The sequence below is a fragment of the Alosa alosa genome, chromosome 14, assembly GCF_017589495.1.
Source record: "Alosa alosa isolate M-15738 ecotype Scorff River chromosome 14, AALO_Geno_1.1, whole genome shotgun sequence".
Lineage (NCBI taxonomy): Eukaryota > Metazoa > Chordata > Actinopteri > Clupeiformes > Clupeidae > Alosa > Alosa alosa.
Window position 1 is genome coordinate 26,536,279 of NC_063202.1, and position 6,142 is coordinate 26,542,420.

A 6,142-nucleotide genomic window follows, 5' to 3' on the forward strand; every position below is an offset into this window, starting at 1 on the left:
TTGATATGCTCCTGATATTTTAGTGCCAATTGCCATATCAGGAGCATATCAAAAGTCCTGAATGGGACTGCGACGACATGCAAGATATCCAGACTTCATATTCTCACCTGATATGATCCATGTTTCAAGTATTAGCTACTTATATGACCCTGGACACCTCTTGTTCTTGTTCCCATATACCCCCTGATATGTCAAACATGGGACTACGCATATACAGCCCATATACTGCCAGACACAGCTAATTTTGCAGGCATTTATGTGTATGCCTTTATTTGCTTTTCGATAGGCTTCATGCCTTTATTTTTAAAATTAATCATGTGATTTATATATGGTGATTTATGTAATGGTTTTAAATGTGAGATAGTACATAACCATCACTGAGCTTATTGTGCATCTTTAACTTAAATAATATTTCACATTAATTTTGCATACACTTAATTACATTATTTACTTACACCTGCTAAATCCCAATGACTTATTTTACTTTACCATGAAAATTCATATACTGTACGACACATGTTACATGGCCTTTATTGTATTTATCAATCAATATTCAAATCAACATGGCTTTCTCGCCTGCAGTAGGGGGCTTACGCAGTGACACTCGCCCCCTCTCAATGACCTGCCTCGAGTGAGAACAGAGACTTCTGTTTGACCACAGTGGTTTAAACAGTCCATGGTCTGGAAGTGCAACGCCTTTAAAACATTTTGGGCCCTTGTCCATTACTCTTCTGGTATAGATGGTAGGGAGAGGTGCTCTGATGGTCCCTTTGGCAGTAAAAGTCAGGTGTCTGTAAAAAGAGAAAGAAAGTATATGTTACAATTGACCCTGTCCGTGAATATAATTAACTCAGCTTGTGTGACAAATAAAAGCAAACCCACAATAGCAGCCTAGACGTCAGGTCCAATAGTTAGAAGTAATGGAGATATGTATTACAGTTGTGCTCATAAGTTTACATAACCTTAGCATACACATACATTTAAAAATCATCTGATCTTAATGCCTTAATAAAAAAAAAAGAGAAAATCCAACCTTTAAGGAACACTTATTTATTTACGATACATTATTCATTCACAAAGAAAATTGCTGTCCTTAAAGGTTGGATTTTTCCTAATTTTTTTAATTAAGGCATTAAGATCAATTTCCAAAAGTATCATACCTAATTGCAACACTGTCTGCAGAAGCTCTTTCCTTCTTGCTTAAACCACCTTTCTGATGCCTAACATAGATCCTCCCCCAACGTGCAGTGCCAGCCTCTGGCTCCAGGCTGGGACTTGCTGGATGGCATCTAAAAAAATAAAACAGCAATTGCTATACATTATGTTATTGTTGATTAAGATAAAAATCAAACATTAAAAAATAAGTTGGTAAGTCAATCAGGTGTTCAAACAAAAATGATAATTACCTTATGAAGGCACCCTTGCCACCATCACCATCAATGTTAATTATTGATATCAGTTTATTTGTGAGGGTTTCAGTTTCTGTAAATAGAAAATAAGATTTAACTAAATTATGATTATGCTCAGTTTGGCATATATTCAACACATTATTTACATTACCACCAACATAATGGTAAACATGGCTAAACTTCAAAATTCAAGACTATTATTAAAAACGACAATAATGATGATTAGTTCCTGTATTAATGCATTACATTGCACATTTGTCAAACAAATTAGAGTGTGCACAGTGACATAGCCCTCATTCAAAACACACAAACACTTACAGCATGTTAAGGGCAGCAGCCATGGCTTCCAGACATAGTCAAATAGCATGTAGTAGTAGCAGGACAGACCGACTTTGCCCTGGTCTGTTGATGGAGCCCACTACAGTCATAACAACAAACAGACACATGAAAAAAGGGGAGAAACTAAACACAGCAACAGACACAAATACATGCACACACATTATAATGTTATTTGCTATTCTATGTGTGTGTGACTGTCTGTCTGTCTCTACCTGGTGAGTGAACTCTCTTGCGGGATTGAAACTTCTTTTGTATGGAAGTGGCACACATTTGGAATATTCCAGAATGCACTCAGGGCATCTAATACTTAGAAGCTATAGCTAGGTTAGCTAACCTACTCGTGCCTGATAGCCTTGGCCATTTCATTCAAACTAAAACTTTACATCCATAACGAAATCTCAGACAGACTTATTGTTGAATATGATATTACTACCATTCCAGATATTCCACACGATGGTAAAGTTAGTTATTGGAAAAGTTAACATTAACAGCTAGCGTGCGAGCTAACGTTGGCGATGTTAGCTCGCAAGCTAGCAAACGTTAGCTGATTCTAACATGATGGTTAACAAACGGTTTTGGTTAACATTAATGCTAAAAACAGTATTTTCCTAATTAATTCCAGTTTTCAATTGGCATACAAAAGTACTGTAGTTCTTACCTTGGATATGATGACGGCAGAGTTTGTACAGCTTGCAGTCAATTGCAGATGCATGACAGAAAAGTGACGGTTGAAGGAGTTCGTTGAAAAGTCAGCCAGGGGTGGGGGATGGGTATGCTGTGTGTGCGCATGCGCTTATCGAGAGGCAAAACATAAGAAATCGTGGAAATTATTAGGCCTGCATATTTTAGTTACATTAAAATGACTACCAAACTGATTTTGTAGAAGTGTCAAAACATAGTACCCAAGTGGGCTATTACTACTATTCTGATTATTAACATTATTGGTTCTCATATAGTTTGACGTCAATTTCATTTGAAGCCTTGTTCCTTAATTAAATCAACATTGGTTTATCAGTCACCCACGTTTTATAGACAAGTTACAACATGATTGATCCATTGTTACGTTGGCCCACAAGGAAGCTTGTAATGTTAAAATAGTATGAAATTATAGATGCTCAACTTTAACAAGTTTAATAAGCCTTTCTTATGTGTTATGGTTTGTAGCATATAGTATGTATTTATTTTCAATATAGGCTATTGATTGAATTGTTGTTTATTATTGCTATTCTTCTTAATGTAGGCCTACTTCAAATTGTTTAGGCTACTGTTAAATTTAACTTTGTATTGTTGTTATGTGGCAACTCCAGCTGAACCGAATTCGTTTTGGCAGACAGCATTGGGGACAAGGGGAAAGCAGATAATTTAAAATGTGGACTTTATTCCTCCAACAGATCTAATGCATATTATACATAAAAAGTAGGCTAGACCTACAGACTATAGCAACTATAAAATCTCAAAGATATTGAAATTGAACCATAACCAAAATAATTAGGTAAGTAGGCTAGCCTTGACCTGAAAAAGGTAGTCTTTACACTGTAAATAGTCTATTTTTAAAATGTCCCGAAATTAGATAGAAATCAAACGGCAAATAGCCTATCAGTGATGTTTTATGGTACGTTTTGGGCGTAGGGCATGCGTGACTTAATTAGGCAGATCTTGGGCCTAGGCTATCTAATATGATAGCCTAAGCCTATCAAGGGTGGAGACCTACCCAAAGATATCCAGAAATGGTGTGTGTGACTTGTGATTTGGGTATGCATACCCCTGATATCTCATTGGCATATCAGGAGTCAAAATAAATCTATATTTTCACTGATTCTTAAAAACTCAGGATATGATCAAAGATGCTCCTGATATGCTGCATGTCATAAAAAATATCCGGTCAGAATATCCCCTGATTCAGAGCCTTTTCACCCAGTGTTTTCTGATTGTCATTTTTAACACACAGTATCTGAGGCAAGCTTCATGGAAAATTCCACTCCTTATTTTGGCAATTAGGACATCTTTTACTCCAGAATGTGTGTGCTGCTAATGGATTACAGGATTGGCCTTAATTAAGAACAATTTAAAATCTGCCTTACTATGATGCAATCAGCAACCAGTATTTTTCTCTTTCTTTAAGAGTCAGTTAATTATAGATCAATTAGTTGTCACAATAGTCAGTGATGTTAGTTGACCTGTGCTTTATTACTGGGTGTGTGTTTGTGAGAGATGTTTGATATTGGTATGTATTTGCCATTGAAGCTGATGTTTGGACTGCAGATTATTGCATTCTGTCAATTCAACAAGGCAAACACAATAATGCATAACTACAGACATGACAGAATACTTCTATTCTAAAACCTCATCTGAAACATGAAATGGGTTTAATAACATGAAGTAAAAAAGACAGAAAACATACAGTATTCACTGCTCCTGAACTGAACACAGAGACAGCTCTAATTAAAAGGAAATTCATTGATTCATGTGCCTTCCATCTGGAATTTTCCATTTACACTGTGTGATCATTTCTTTGCTTTTCTTGAATGAAATCTTCAAGAAAAACATTTAATTTATCACTCAGTTTTGCAGGTGCCACTGGTTCTTCCTTTTAGATGCTGGGTCATCAGACATCTGGGGGAAAGGTGTGTGTGTGTGTGTGTGGTATACCTGATATCTTGACTCTTCAATGTCACTTTTTCAAATGAATTACGGTGGTAGGAATTACCTGCACAGGGCCACTAAACGGAATGACACATTGTTTAACCCTTGCCTACAAGGAGACATCATAAACCTGTCTGTAGAGGGTGGCAGAGTAGATGATTCATGAGCACGGGACATAGGCTTCAGTGGCTCCTCAGAGCACGCTGAGGCAAAACATAAACTCATAGGAAGGGTATAACTTTTAATGATAAATGTTATATACTGGGGATCATAAGTCATGCGGATCTTGAGCTGTGCTGCATGATATCTTAGAGGATGAGGAGGAGGCAATAGACACCACCATCTATCAGTTGTACACTAAACCTACATCTGAATTTGTACCGACCAGATAACCATTTGGTGAAATTGAACACTGAGTCTTTGTTCATTTGTTTAATGAACATCCTTGCTCCAGGCAGATACACATTGTGAGATCTCCCCACCTCTGACGGATTTGTCACAGTACATGAAACAGCTAAACACAATGCCCTGTGTAGCACCCTTCCTGTGAATTGCGCCCAAACCCAGCATGCCCCTATTTCATCCACACTGATGTGACACATGACATCCTCTTTTGAAAAAAAACAAAAACACATGGACTGAATATTCAATCTTCAATACCCACTCTTCAACCCCCATTTTGAAAGAGGCCAGTGTGAGGATCCACCATTCTTTAGTTAAACCACCTCTCACACTAAGACAGTAAATCAGAATTTCACAGGGAGCAGAAGCAGCTGCTTGTTAGGTGTGGTTTTAATTAACTATGATGAATTGCAATATTAGGACAGGTGAGTTTTAATAGGCAGTATAATGCACTTATGATAATTACTCGGTGTGCTCATATTAAACAGATTCATGCCCCTGGAGGGACCTTGGTTAAAGGAGAATTCCGGTGTGATATTGACCTAAAGTGTATTGAAACATGATACCAGTGTGAACATATGTCTCATAGCCCATCTCGGCTTGTCCCCTGCACTCAAAATCTGGCTAGTTAGTCGACAATGCTACCAACAGCTTTTTTTCAATAGTGGTGCTTGGCATCAGGCTAGCCATGCAAATAAATCACTGTTTACACCCATTTACGAGGCTCAATGTATCTCCACACTTCATTGGTAGACTTCGAGGGGCCCTGACATTTTAAAGCGAGACATTGAGAACTTTGAAAAAGCACTGGTAGTTTACTTACAAGGCGATTTATACAGACAGTATCTTCCACGAAGTTTAGCGTTTGCAGCCATCTTGAATTTAGTCACGATAAATTAGAACAGCAGTAAGAATGAACAGGTATGATAAGGGATCAGATTCCAAAAATAATTCCGTGGAAATGCATGGATTCCAGTTGCTGCTACTGGAAGAAACTGGAATCCATGCATTTCCACTGAATTACTTTTGGAATCTGATCCCTTATCATACCTGTTCATTCTTACTCGCTGCTTTCTAATTTATCGCGGACTAAATTCAAGATGGCTGCAAACGCTAAACTCTCGCGGAAGATACTGTCTGTATAAATCGCCTTGTAAGTAAACTACCAGTGCTTTTTCAAAGTTCTCAATGTCTCGTTTTAAATGTCAGGGCCCTCGGAAGTCTACCAATGAAGTGTGGAGATACATTGAGCCTCAGAAATGGGTGTAAAACAGTGATTTATTTGCATGGTTAGCCCGATGTCAAGCACCACTACTGAAAAAGCTGTTGGTAGCATCGGCTAACTAGCC

At 37.7% G+C, this 6,142-nt stretch overlaps 1 long non-coding RNA gene across 2 annotated transcripts; it reads right to left on the reverse strand.

The window, feature by feature from the left end:
* Positions 1-723: 723 nt before the first annotated feature.
* LOC125307044 lies at positions 724-2,633 on the reverse strand. 2 transcript variants are annotated; one of them, XR_007195642.1, is made up of 5 exons: positions 2,407-2,633; positions 1,728-1,827; positions 1,407-1,482; positions 1,161-1,289; positions 724-791 (listed from the first exon to the last, which is right to left on the reverse strand). It is a non-coding gene; the product is annotated as an uncharacterized LOC125307044 (long non-coding RNA). The 2 variants fall into 2 exon arrangements; XR_007195641.1 differs by lacking the exon at positions 2,407-2,633 and adding an exon at positions 1,961-2,061.
* Positions 2,634-6,142: the final 3,509 nt, after the last annotated feature.